The sequence below is a fragment of the Crocuta crocuta genome, unplaced genomic scaffold, assembly GCF_008692635.1.
Source record: "Crocuta crocuta isolate KB4526 unplaced genomic scaffold, BGI_CrCroc_1.0 scaffold11, whole genome shotgun sequence".
NCBI classification, from domain to species: Eukaryota; Metazoa; Chordata; class Mammalia; order Carnivora; family Hyaenidae; genus Crocuta; species Crocuta crocuta.
In genome coordinates this window covers 7,336,621-7,348,800 of record NW_027528624.1, presented here as the reverse complement: position 1 = coordinate 7,348,800, position 12,180 = coordinate 7,336,621, and the positions used below count along the sequence as shown (strand labels likewise).

The window sequence follows — 12,180 nt, the reverse complement described above, 5'->3', positions numbered from 1 at the left end:
AAACACAATTTCTGCCATCTTCCACAAAGGGATAGAAACTATCTCATCCTACAGAAAACAAATAAGCTTGTTATTTGCATCTGTTTTAAGGGGACAGTATTTCTTAGAAAATAACGAATTCTCAGAGACATTTAAAGACTAGTTCACACTAAACATGTAAGGCCAATAGAAGGTAATACTTATAGAAATATTAAGCCTTCTTTCCTGTATTCTTAGAGTATTTAGCACCTTATAAGTCTAAATGAACATGGTTAGTATTTATTCATAAAGCCTTTACCAAATATTAAGATAAAAATAAACAGTTCTTAACAATTGTGTCCTCTAGCTGTATGTGTTTTCCAAACTGATTTGAGAGACAGGCACTACAGTTTTAGGAAATAAATGAACATCTTATGTAACCATTGGGTTTTAATGTTACAGAAAACATTCACTTAGAAAAATTGTTCCTCTTTTATTGGTACTATACATTTATGTAATAGAAGGAATTTAGGGATGAAATGATTTCATCTGTAAACTAAATTTGTTTATTTATTTATTTTTTTTACTTTCTTGACTACAAGACAGAGGCTAGATTAAATTCAGAGAATGTAGTTCCACCCTGATTTTTTGGTTTGTATGTATATATATATATATATATATATATAACTGGCTTCCTGTGTTTGTTTGTATATAAAAGAAGGATTCTGCAAATGACAATGGAAATGGCCAATGTGTTTTATTTGAAATTTATTTTTTTCCCTCTGATTGTAAGACAGAAGGAAGCATAAAGCAGTGATTTCTTTGAAGGCAAAAGTACAGTTGTAGGAGACCTCTGAACAGTTCAGGAATAATGCAAACATGTTTTTCAAAGAGTTGACTTGCTAACGGAGCTTACTGCTGACCTCATTCATTTAGGTAAACGTAGATACCATGTCGAGCTACTTAAGAGTACTGGGCGTTATGGCAGCCGGTCAGTACCACAAAGTGTCAGAATATGGAATCAGAGGATGGTAATGTGTTCACAGCAAGTGCTCACTTCCCGAAGTCCCTTTTTTAATTTGCTTGTGTCTGATGTTTATATGTGTCATTTGGAAAGAATCTCTGAATTACATTTTCTTTTTTGCATAACTCAGTAACCCTCAGAAATGTTATCTTTCTTTTGAAAGGAAGTCTTGACATTTGTGTGTCCCTGTGGACTTATAAAATGTCTGAGGATTGCCATGAATAAACACAGACTTGAAGAAAATAAAAAGTTGAGATTCTTTTAGCTTATAAAAGGCTGAAGATACTGTCTGCGGGTTTACTTAATAGGCTCTGTCTTTCAAAGATGTTTCCATTGTCCTGATTGTGCTCATTTTTCCAAAGTAGACAATGTGTGAGGGAGTAAGACTCTGGAGCAAACCAATCCCCTAAATCTTAAGATAGGATGCATTTTATTAGAGTATCTAGGGGACAAGCCTGTCTCATAAGAAACTTGACAAGTGGAAGAATGATTACACAATGTGAAATTTTATTACTATTCACAGAAGTCCTCATTTCAAATAGTCTATTCTGTTGTCTCTGTTATTGGATTCAGATTCCATCATGCAGTTGACCTGACTGTGTTTAAGATTTGATGTGATATGGCCATTATCCTTTAGCGAAGTCAAGAAATTACAATTTTTGTCTATACTGTTCACCTTAAACCAAAATATTGCTCACCCCTTTATTTCTCTTTCCTTCTTCCCTCTTACCAAGTAATTGGAACAAGTTTGGGATTATTGTCAGACAACAATGAAAAATTTTATATGAAAAAAGCCCTTTAGAGCTTATAGACCAAACTCACTTATGACTGATAAACACGGAAATATGCTTTTTCTGTTTGTGGGTGTGCTGGAGCCATAGCTTTCACTAATTTATAGATGAACATTGGTCAGCATTTCCTCTGCTCCCTTTTATTTTCTTTAAGTATGAGTTAAATGGATGATAAATGCGTAATAAAAGAATTTATTTTAGTTAGAATTTCAGCGATGCCATAAGAAAGAGGAAACAACATTAAATGGGACCAGGAGAGTTTTACTTTCTTGTTGTAATATGTTATATTAACTTTGTCCCTCCAATTATTTTTTTAAGTTTCCATAATTTATTTTTTAATGTTTATTTTTATTTTTGAAAGAGGGATAGAGAGAGACAGAGCATGAGCAGGACAGGGGCAGAAAGAGAGAGGGAGACACAGAATCTGAAACAGGCTCCAGGCTCTGAGCTGTCAGCACAGAGCCCGACACGGGTCTCAAACCCACAGACTGTGAGATCATGACCTGAGCTGGAGCTGGGTGCTCAACTGACTGAGCCACCCAGATGCCCCTTTCCCTCCAATTATTAGGTTTCATATTGATAAGAGCACAATGCTCATACACCACTTAGCAGTAGACATGGGATTAAATGTAATTTCCTTTGGATAAGTGGGTGTTGTCACGCTGGCCTTGCTGAATCCCTGAAGGATGTACTAACACATTCTGTGGCCATGAGCTAAAAGAGAGGACACACAGCCTCATTTGAATGGAAGCAAAACCTCAAGTATCCCTATTTGTGGTCCAAGTTCATGATTATAAACTTAATGCCAGTAGTGCTGTCTTCTCAATGATTGTGGATTTTTAAAATACAGCCTTGCGTGCATATGTGTCTTTAGACAAACAAGTACATGTTCATTTGGGAAACGCAGTTCTTGGGCAGAAAGGTATAAATTTTGTGCATTTGTGTAAAGATATTTAACTGAGGGTTTTATTCTGTCTTTGGACTTTATTTTGCCTTCGAATGTCTCCTACCCTCTGTTGGATCTGGTCAGTTGGCATTTGGAAGTGCCACTCCTGTGTCATTTAATATGTAGCCTAATTAATGGCATAGAACTGTGCCTTTTAAACTGATAAAACATTCTGACATTAGAGAGAGAAGTGAGGAATGTGAGAACGACTGATGTCTGTGTTTTGGAGTACATCACAAACTTCCATTCAAATGTGTGGGCTTTTGAAAGCTCAGTACCGGTGTTGCCAAGGATATTTTCTGTTCATTTTTACATCCTTAAGTATTTCAAGAGGAAATGGATCTGTGTGTTTGCATTCTATTTATGTATAATTCATCAAAACATTGTTCGGAAAGGAGTGGAAATAAAAACAAAAACTTACTAAGATATTTCTATTGTTATTTAAAAGTTGGACACTAAGAACTTCAGAGCCTGCAAAATTAGATAACACCTGCTCCCTACATTTACCTGTTTTGCACCTCAATTAATTTTTCTCATTTTGAGCAAAATTGAGATGCATGCTTNCATGGGGTTTTTATGATGTCGTCTCCGACATACGCTTATTGCCATATATAACAGAACTTAAGACTTCAAGAATGTCACTTGCTAGGTGGAGTCATTTAGTTAGATTTCCACTTGACTTTCCAGTACACAATTATAATGAAGTAGATATGAGTCATTCTCAAAGTCTGACTTTCTGGGATGGGTAAGATGTTTACATTTTTCAGCCTGTATTTTTCTCATCTACAAAATGGAAACAGTAATAATGCCTGTATTTCAATGAGGTCGTTTTGAGTTTTAAATAAAATTAGACCTTTGATGCATAAGCAAAACTGTAAATATTATTAACTTCATTTGATGAATAATTCACAGAAGAAGAACCTTCTATTTCCAATGTGCAATAGATTCATCCTGAAATTTCTTTTATTTTAAAATATCCCTAAAGACTCTCTCTCTCAAAAATAAATAAACATTAGAAAAGTTTTAAACTCTCACTCTCAAAAATAAACATTAAAAAGGGGGGGCGGGGACGCCTGGGTGGCTCAGTAGGTTAAGTGTCCGAGTTAGACTCAGGTCATGATCTCACCATTCATGAGTTCATGTCCCACATCGGACTCTGTGCTGACAGCTCAGAACCTGGAGCTGCTTCAGATTCTTTGTCTCCCTCAGTCTCTTCCCTCCCCCTGCTCATTCTCTGTCTCTGTCTCTCTCAGAAGTAAATAAACATTAAAAACATTTTTTTAAATATCCCAAAAAGAACAAATTTACCCCATCTTGAATTTCCTATTTCATACTCAGGCTAACCTCAGAGTGGCTGACCTCAGTTATGTCTTACTTGTGGGAGCTCCTTTGATTTAAATCTTAAGGCCAATTTTTATGTTATAGCAGATCTTATTCTAATGGAGTTTACCTTTTTCTTTAGTGTGCTGAATATATCTGGACACACCATTTTATTCTGTAAGCAATTTTACAAGAGTACTTACTATTCAAAATTATTTATTTGAGATTGTTCCTAAGAGTTTGTGAGTCACTCGAATTTAAAATAGAGGACAAGAGGGTTAGGAGGCACTCTAAAGAGAAAACACATTATATGACCTACTTAAGTGACTCATTTGTCACCTCTGCAATTCAAAAGCAGAAATGAAATGCTAAATTTACATAATCTATTATTCTGAAGTCCATTTAAAAAGGTAGTGGTGTGGCTCTTGCCTTGCCGATTAAATTAGTATCTTTTTGTGTTGGTATCTTTTTTCTTGAGGGCTTTAAAAGGAAAAGGGTGATTTCTTCTGTGTCAGTCTTCATATATTGCTTATATCATATAATGTTGTATCTGACTGCTGAGTTCATCTCTGTCCTGTACCTTTACATATATATACAAAATATATACATAAAAAATTGTATATAGGGGTGCCTGGGTGGCTCAGTCGGTTAAGCGTCTGACTTCATCTCAGGTCATGATCTCATGGTTCTTGAGTTCAAGCCCTGCATCAGGCTCTGTGCTGACAGCTTAGAAGCTCAGAGCCTGGAGCCTGCTACAGATTCTGTGTCTGGCTTTTTCTCTGCCCCACCCCCACTCATGCTCTGTCCCTCTCTCTCTCTCTCAAAAAAAAAAAAAATAGCAATTTTTAAGAAATAAAATAAAGAACATGAGTGTCTCTCCATTAAAAAATTGTGTATCAGTTTTTCAGTCCTAATCACTGGTAGTAAGCAGGTTTTAAAATAACTTGCCCCACTTTCTGTAAAAGAGTATGTGAGCTATTAAAAGACTAAATTAGTTACAATAAAGGGGGAGATTCTTCCTATGATTGATTTTAGTTTATTAAAAATTTACCATTGGGGGCGCCTGCATGGCTCAGTCGGTAAAGCGCCCGACTTCGGCTCAGGTCATGATCTCAGGGTTCTTGGGTTCGAGCCCTGCATCGGGCTCTGTGCTGACAGCTAGCTCAGAGCCTGTCTTCAGATTCTGTGTCTCCCTCTCTCTTTGACCCTCCCCTGCTCAGGCTGTCTCTATCTCTCTCTCAAAAATAAATAAAACATTTAAATAAAATAAAATAAAATGAAATAAAATAAAATAAAACAAAATAAAATAAAACAAAATAAAATAAAACAAAATAAAAATGTACCATTGAAAGTTAAGTAATTTTGAAGTTATAGAAAACAAACATCAAGGGATATTACTGTTTGTCAATAGCAATAAATTCACTAATTTCTTCTAAACCTTGAGTTAACTAGAAAATACACCTCTAGATTTTTTATGATTTTGAAAAATACAGTGTTTCTTTGATAGTCTGTTGGGGTTTGCTGGTTGACTTGGTATTTTCAACTTCTGCCTCAGTTGGAAGAAGGGTGCATGGACTATCTCCTATTCAAAAGTACTAGACTCTTTTAGGTCCTATATTATTTTGGTTTTATTTATTTATTTTTGACATAAGACACTGATGGGAGAGTGCTAAGATTCAAGCGGTTTCTTTGAATGATTGAGTTTTTTCTATGAATAGTGTTTTTATGGATACCAGAAAAATTTTTAAAAAAGTACAAAAGATTGACAGCTGTTTCCGCATTCCATTCGGGCCTCTCATGAAATGTGTTTGCACATTCATGATTTAAATTCTGCTTACAGTGTCCACACCTCGCCCCCTACACCATGCCTAATCACTGCCCACCCTCCACAAGGCACTCCCCTCGGTTTTTCCAGCCACACTAAAGGGTTACGTGCAGTGGTCTGCTGGCAAACTGGGTCTCCAGAATCCAGAGGTCCCATGGTAGCTCTGGTGTTGCTGTGGTGTAAACTCACCCACCCTGACCGATCTTTTTCACAGCACTGGTGTGAGAACACTGAAGGCAGAACTGGGAAAGGTACTCAGAATCTGTTGTTAGGTGTGGGTATGGGCTGGCTCAGCACAACGCCGAGTCCCTTGTCTCTGTACCTTTCACCTTTGGGCTTCTTATGCCCTTTTTAATCAGAAGAAACCTCTGTTCACAAAAGCTTGTCAAATGTTTGGAGATAATTGATATGCCTGGAATTTTTTTCCTTTGTCTTCACTCCCATTTTATTTTACCTCCATCTTTGGTCAAGTTCCATTGGCCATTTTTGAATAGTAGAGAGGGCACTAGACTCTGGAACTGGCCTGATCTGTGCTGGACCAAGTAACTTCGTGTCCCTTTGTATGGTATGCTAGTCACGTGGCCCCGTACTTTCTCATAGGACCAGTGAGGTGGCTTCTGTGGTTGCACAGTCAATATTAGACCCCTAACTCTTCTTCACTATTCTACAGTTGAGCCAGTTTTCTCATTCTGCAACTGTACAACTGTTTTTATTTTTAATTCCATTCACGTAATGTTATTTTATTATGAACCCACATGTGGCACAAAATTAAGACATGGACCCTGCTTCCAACAGCCTTACCACCTGGTGACAAATATGTGTGTAGGTCACAGTGCATAGATTATAGAAGCTGACTATGTGGATTTGAAGGCAGGCTCTGTCATTTATCAACTTTGCCAACTTCAGAGCACTAGCTGACCTCCCCATGGCTCCGTTTCTTCCCCTAAAATGAGAAAAGAGACATTGCCTACATCAGAGGGTTGCCATGAATATTACATGAATTTGTACATTCTCTCTACTGTCAGCTGCTGCTGGTGTGATTTTACCATCGTCGTCATTGTCATCAATATCATTAAAGTACCCCTTGGTGGACAGAACAGTCTACTGGGCCCGGAGGCATCGGGGAAGGTGGCTAAGCTGGGGAGAATCAGAAGCTGAGACTTAAGAGAGATCTGTAAAAGTGTCCTGTATTAAAAAGGGAGAAAGGCATTTTATGCAGAGATAATAAAGCATGAGGAGACTTCAAGGTGTGAAACAGTTTAGAAGTGTAGTTATTTCCTATGACTAACTGCGGTGTAAAGGAAAGAACAGGGAAGGCAGTGTCATGATGAGGGTGGGCAGGGCCAAGTGCTAAGGGGCCTGGAACATGGTGCCCAGAGGCTTAGATATCTCTGATTGTTTTAACAAATGTCCCCTGGGTGTCTACAGCACGTGCTCCTGGGCACAGTCCCTGGAGAACTGTGGGAAACAGGACAGCTGGGCCCCTGCTCCCAGGGAGTGTTTTATTTAGGGAGTTATATGATGAGTTTGTGTGGAGGGTATGATATAGTTGGGGGGGTGGTGAGAAGTGGGTGCCCAGGCATTTAGGAGACCACTGCAGGGTTGGTGAAGGGGGAAATATGGCTGCTGTGTATGACCTCCCATGGTGAAGGATGACCCCCTAAATGACTTCTGGATTCCTGGTTCATTGGTTTATAACAATTATACAAATACGGAGTGAGCTGTTAGCATGCTACTTGAGATTCTTCCAATGGTGGACGAGACAGGCAAGGTATCTGTCCGCGTGGAGCCTCTGTTCTGTGAGCAGTAAGAAGCCATTAAAGCTTTTTGTCAGAACATTGTGGAGATGAAAAGTCCATGCTAAAAGGAGCAGAGAAGAAAGATACAAGGGACCTGGTGCCTGATGACGTCACAGAGTCCCAGGACCAGTCCTGGACAGCTACTGTCTAGACTTCTCTTTACCTGTGAAAAAGAAATCCCAATTTGGTTATGCTTCCATGGGCAGTATTTTGCTACATGCGACTAAACTCAATCCTAACTGTTAAACTAATAAGAGTGCAATAAGATAATTGTAAGTGCTTAGGAAAAAAGAAAATGAGCTCAAGACTGCTGATACTACTTTATATTTAAGAAATTTAGGAAAAGCTTCTCTTCGGTGAGATCTGAAGGAGCCAGCCCTGGAAACATCTGGAGGGAAGCATTCCAGAGGGAGCAGCTAGGGGGTTAGTGAAGCCCATTTGGGGCCACAAAGAAGGAAAATGTGGCTGGAATGTGGTGGAGGCAAGGAGGTTAGTTTGGAGGCTGGTGTATTTGTTGTGGGGAGGCACAGCGGGACTCACCTGGAGAGCTAGAAGTTGAAACAGCCCCCAAGTATACAGATTTGTGATGTGTTACAGGTTGTTTCTGTAACTGTAACTGATTGCGGGCTATGAGAGAAAGGGGAGAGTTCAATATAACACACAGGTGTTTGGTTTGAACACATGATCAATGTTGATGCCATCAGGAACAAGAACGGGAAGAGCAGAGATAAAAGAGGAATGTCACTGGGGGAGGGGCTTCAAATAAATGTCAATTGAGGGGATTAAGGTTTCAAATAACTTTAAAGTGGAGATATCCAGAGGGAGTTTGGTTATATGAGTCTTTTAAGGGGACAGAACAGAAGTATAAATCTGCGACTTGGTGTTGGACATGCTGTGCCTGCAAATAATGTAAGAGTGCGACACATTCTTCAATTAAAGTTTGGGAATATATGCGTATCCTCCCAGTCCAGATGAGGTTGGATGTAGAATCTAAATAGAGAACTGTAATGGAAATACATGGAAATCGTATTAGTGGCTTGGAATTTGATTAGTATGCTTGTTCTTTTGTGATGCCTGACATTAGCAATATTGATTTCCTTTACAAGTCAAATTTCCATTACAAGTCAAAGATGAATGAATGGTTTATATATAAACCATCGTATAAAATTCGGCAGGTTATGCATTTGTAATTGTTATTCTAAAGTACTTCAGGAATGCAGAAGAGTATGGGGATAATATAACAAACACCAATATGCCCACTATTTGCCTTAAGAAAAAAAAATTACAAGGAAAATTGACACCCTGCATATACTTCTCTCTGACTCTCTTCTCCTCACTTGCCCAGAGACTTAACTTTTATCCTGAATTTTGGAATTTGCCATTGTCACCCGTGAATTCACCCGTGTTTTTAATACCCTCTTTATGTGCACATCTACTATTGCATTAGTAAAATTGAATGCCAATAATTTGCATGTTTTAAACTTTAAATAAATGATATTATATTACAGCTTTCTTATGCAACCCAACTTTTTTATTTTGGCCATATTTTGAGATTAATCCATTTTACTGAGAATTAGCGGACTGTGTAAATAAGTATATGAAGGAAAAACAGGACTGTAAGCTGAAACATTTTTCATGAATTTTTTTCAAATATGAATATGATGTAATTAGTTATGATATTGCCTAAATCACCAAGAATAATACTGTGTGTGTTCTTTAGAAAAGGTCCTCTGGCTATTTGTCGTCTTAGGTAGAATATGTAATATTTTGCTAACTTGTGATTGGATTTGTGTCTCAATCCGTATTTTTGGGACTGATGGTTAGTCAGGTAGAATGTGAAGAGTTCTGCTCTAAAATTAATAATCAAAATCCTTTATGTTTCCATGCTTGTCAGATGCCAAATTGATTTTAGTTATTCCTCTTTAGGGAATACGTTTGAAAAGGTAATGAAATTTTGGATCCAGGATTGCTTGTTATCAAGGCATACTAGAGACTCTAATGAGGGTCATGAACTTAAAATAATTTTTTTAAATGTTTATTTTTGAGAGAGAGAGAGCGCGCGTTCAGGGGAGGGACAGAGAGAGAGAGAGAGAGGGATACAGAATCTGAAGCAGGCTCCAGGCTCTGCTGTCAGCACAGAGCCTGATGTGGGGCTTGAACTCACAAACCACGAGATCATGATCTGAGCTGAAGTCAGATGCTTAAACGACTGAGCCACCCAGGTGCCCTGAAGGTCAAGAACATTTAAATGTGAAATATATTCACTGAGGTCTTTGAGGATCCTTTGTGTAGAGTAAATCAAATGCATTTGATAACTTTCTAGTGTCTGACCTGGTATCATCATTTACCTGGTCAGTATTTCCATATCTTATTATTTCACAGATAACGACACACACCTGGGGCAGTACCTGGTTATGTGCCTTCACACACAGCCTCCTCCACCAGCGGCAAGATGATCTGGTGCAAGAGGAGAAATACGACATATCTGACACTGGCTCTTAGATCTATCATCTGTTTATCACGGGTGGCAAGCAAGTCAGTTCATGTCCATACAGCTTGGTTTCTTTACCTGAGAAGACGGGGATGATAATATTGACCTTGCAGTTGTTGTCAGAGTTAAATAAAATAGCGTTTGTGGAGCGCCTCACACGGCGCCTGGCACAAGTCAGGCTCTCAAACGCTTCTTCCTTCCTTCCTAATATATAGCTTGTCATTAATCACACATTGTGTGTAATGAATTTGCCAAGTGAGTGTCCTTCCTACGTTATTAGCAATTACCTGGAGGTGTATTAAGCAGATCCTCTGGCCGTCAGGATAGGTTGTAAGGACGCTGGTGGTGGGCTCTTGCTGGCAAGCGTGTCCTGGCAAGGAGTGTGTGAGGGATGCTAGTTTTTATTGGGACTGAAGAAGTGCATTTGACCTCACTTTTAACTTGAGCTTGATCACATCATTTGGCTTAATTTTGCAGCTCTCGTTTTTCAAATTTAATAACAGGAAAGAAGGGCACACAGGTAGAGGATTAGGCATCCCAGATTTGTCCAGCTTTAGAAAAGTGCTAAAAAGTTAAGACTATTAAAGTAGCCCCATTTTCTTCTGCTTATCTCTTAGTGGGTGTTAATTTTGCTGATACTTTTATGAGTCAAAGCTACAGAAGTTTATTCTGTTTAATGTCCCCTACATTTTAACATAGTGTCTTTGGTTGTTTTCTTTTAAAAAATAATGGTACTGTATTTTTTTCCCTCAAACTATTTGGCATAGGCTCCCTTTATCAGAACCTCCTGGAGTAGAGGCAGGGAAGGTTGTTATAAATGCAGGTGTTTGATGGGGTGCCTGGGTGGCTCGGTCGGCTGAGCGTCCAACTTCAGCTCAGGTCATGACCTCACTGCTTGCAAGTTCAAGTTCAAGCCCCGTGTCAGGCTCTGTGCTGACAGCTTGGAGCCTGCAGCCTGTTTCGGATCCTGTGTCTCCCTCTCTCTCTCTGCCCCTCCCTTACTCATGCTCTGTCTCTGTCTGTCTCTCAAAAGTAAATAAATATTAAAAAATAAAAAAAAAATAAATAGCAGGTGTTTGAGACGTGCAGGGAATGGAGGGACCTCCCCAAATCTACCTGAGTCTCTGGCAGTTGCATGAAGGTCATGGACAGACTCCCCAGGTGACCCTCCAGGTGACAGGGACATACTCAGCTTGGGACCCGTGGATCTAAGTTTTCTAACTGGAAACAATTCCAAGGGGGCACTGTCTCGCCACCACAACCTACTAACTAATAAAAGATGAGGGATTCAGTGTGATTTAAATTTATCCCTAAAATTTTGACCCCACGCTATAATGCTCTATGGTATAATTTCCTGAAATTTTCCAAAATTAGGAAGGCAATAAACAGTTATTTCTTATTGTGCAAAATAGTTGTTTCTCTCCCTCTCCTTCTCTGTCTCTGTCTGTCTCAGTCTCATATAGGACGTAGTTGTTTATATAAGGAGCTTCGAAAATGACAAAAGCAGGAAAATGAAAATCACCTGTCACTTCACCTCCCAAAGGTGGTCTGTCACACACTGGGACACTGGCAGTGCCCTTGGGGTGTGGAGTTCCAAGGTTAAGAGCTGGACTTCCGGGGCCCAACTGCCTGCATTCAACTCCTAACTGTCGCACTTGCTGGCTATGCAACTGAGGGACTTGCTCAATCTTTCTGTACCTCAGTTTCCTCATCTGTAAAATGAGAATAATAACTGTGGTATTCTTATACATTGGCTTATCTACGTAACCTCCTTGTATTTTTTTTTTTATTAATGTTTATTTATTTGGGAGACAGAGAGATAGAGCACAAGAGGGGGTGGGGCAGAGAGCAAGGGAGACACAGAATCTGAAGCAGGCTCCAGGCTCGGAGCTGTCAGCACAGAGCCCAGCGTGGGGCTGGAACCCACAAACCATGAGATCATGACCTCAGCCAAAGTTGGACACTCACCCAACTGAACCACCCAGGCGCCCCTCTCCTTGTATTTTTGTAAAGGCTGAACAAATAC

The 12,180-nt window shown here is 39.2% G+C and overlaps 1 protein-coding gene and 1 long non-coding RNA gene across 3 annotated transcripts in view; one reads left to right on the top strand and one right to left on the bottom strand.

The window, feature by feature from the left end:
• PRKN (parkin RBR E3 ubiquitin protein ligase) overlaps positions 1–12,180 on the top strand; it is a 1,321,737-nt gene that overhangs the window by 270,119 nt on the left and 1,039,438 nt on the right. The gene's annotated exons all lie outside the window — the stretch shown is intronic.
• LOC144224242 (uncharacterized) lies at positions 6,595–11,737 on the bottom strand. The gene is made up of 3 exons (XR_013332992.1): positions 11,677–11,737; positions 10,072–10,232; positions 6,595–6,807 (listed from the first exon to the last, which is right to left on the bottom strand). It is a non-coding gene; the product is annotated as an uncharacterized LOC144224242 (long non-coding RNA).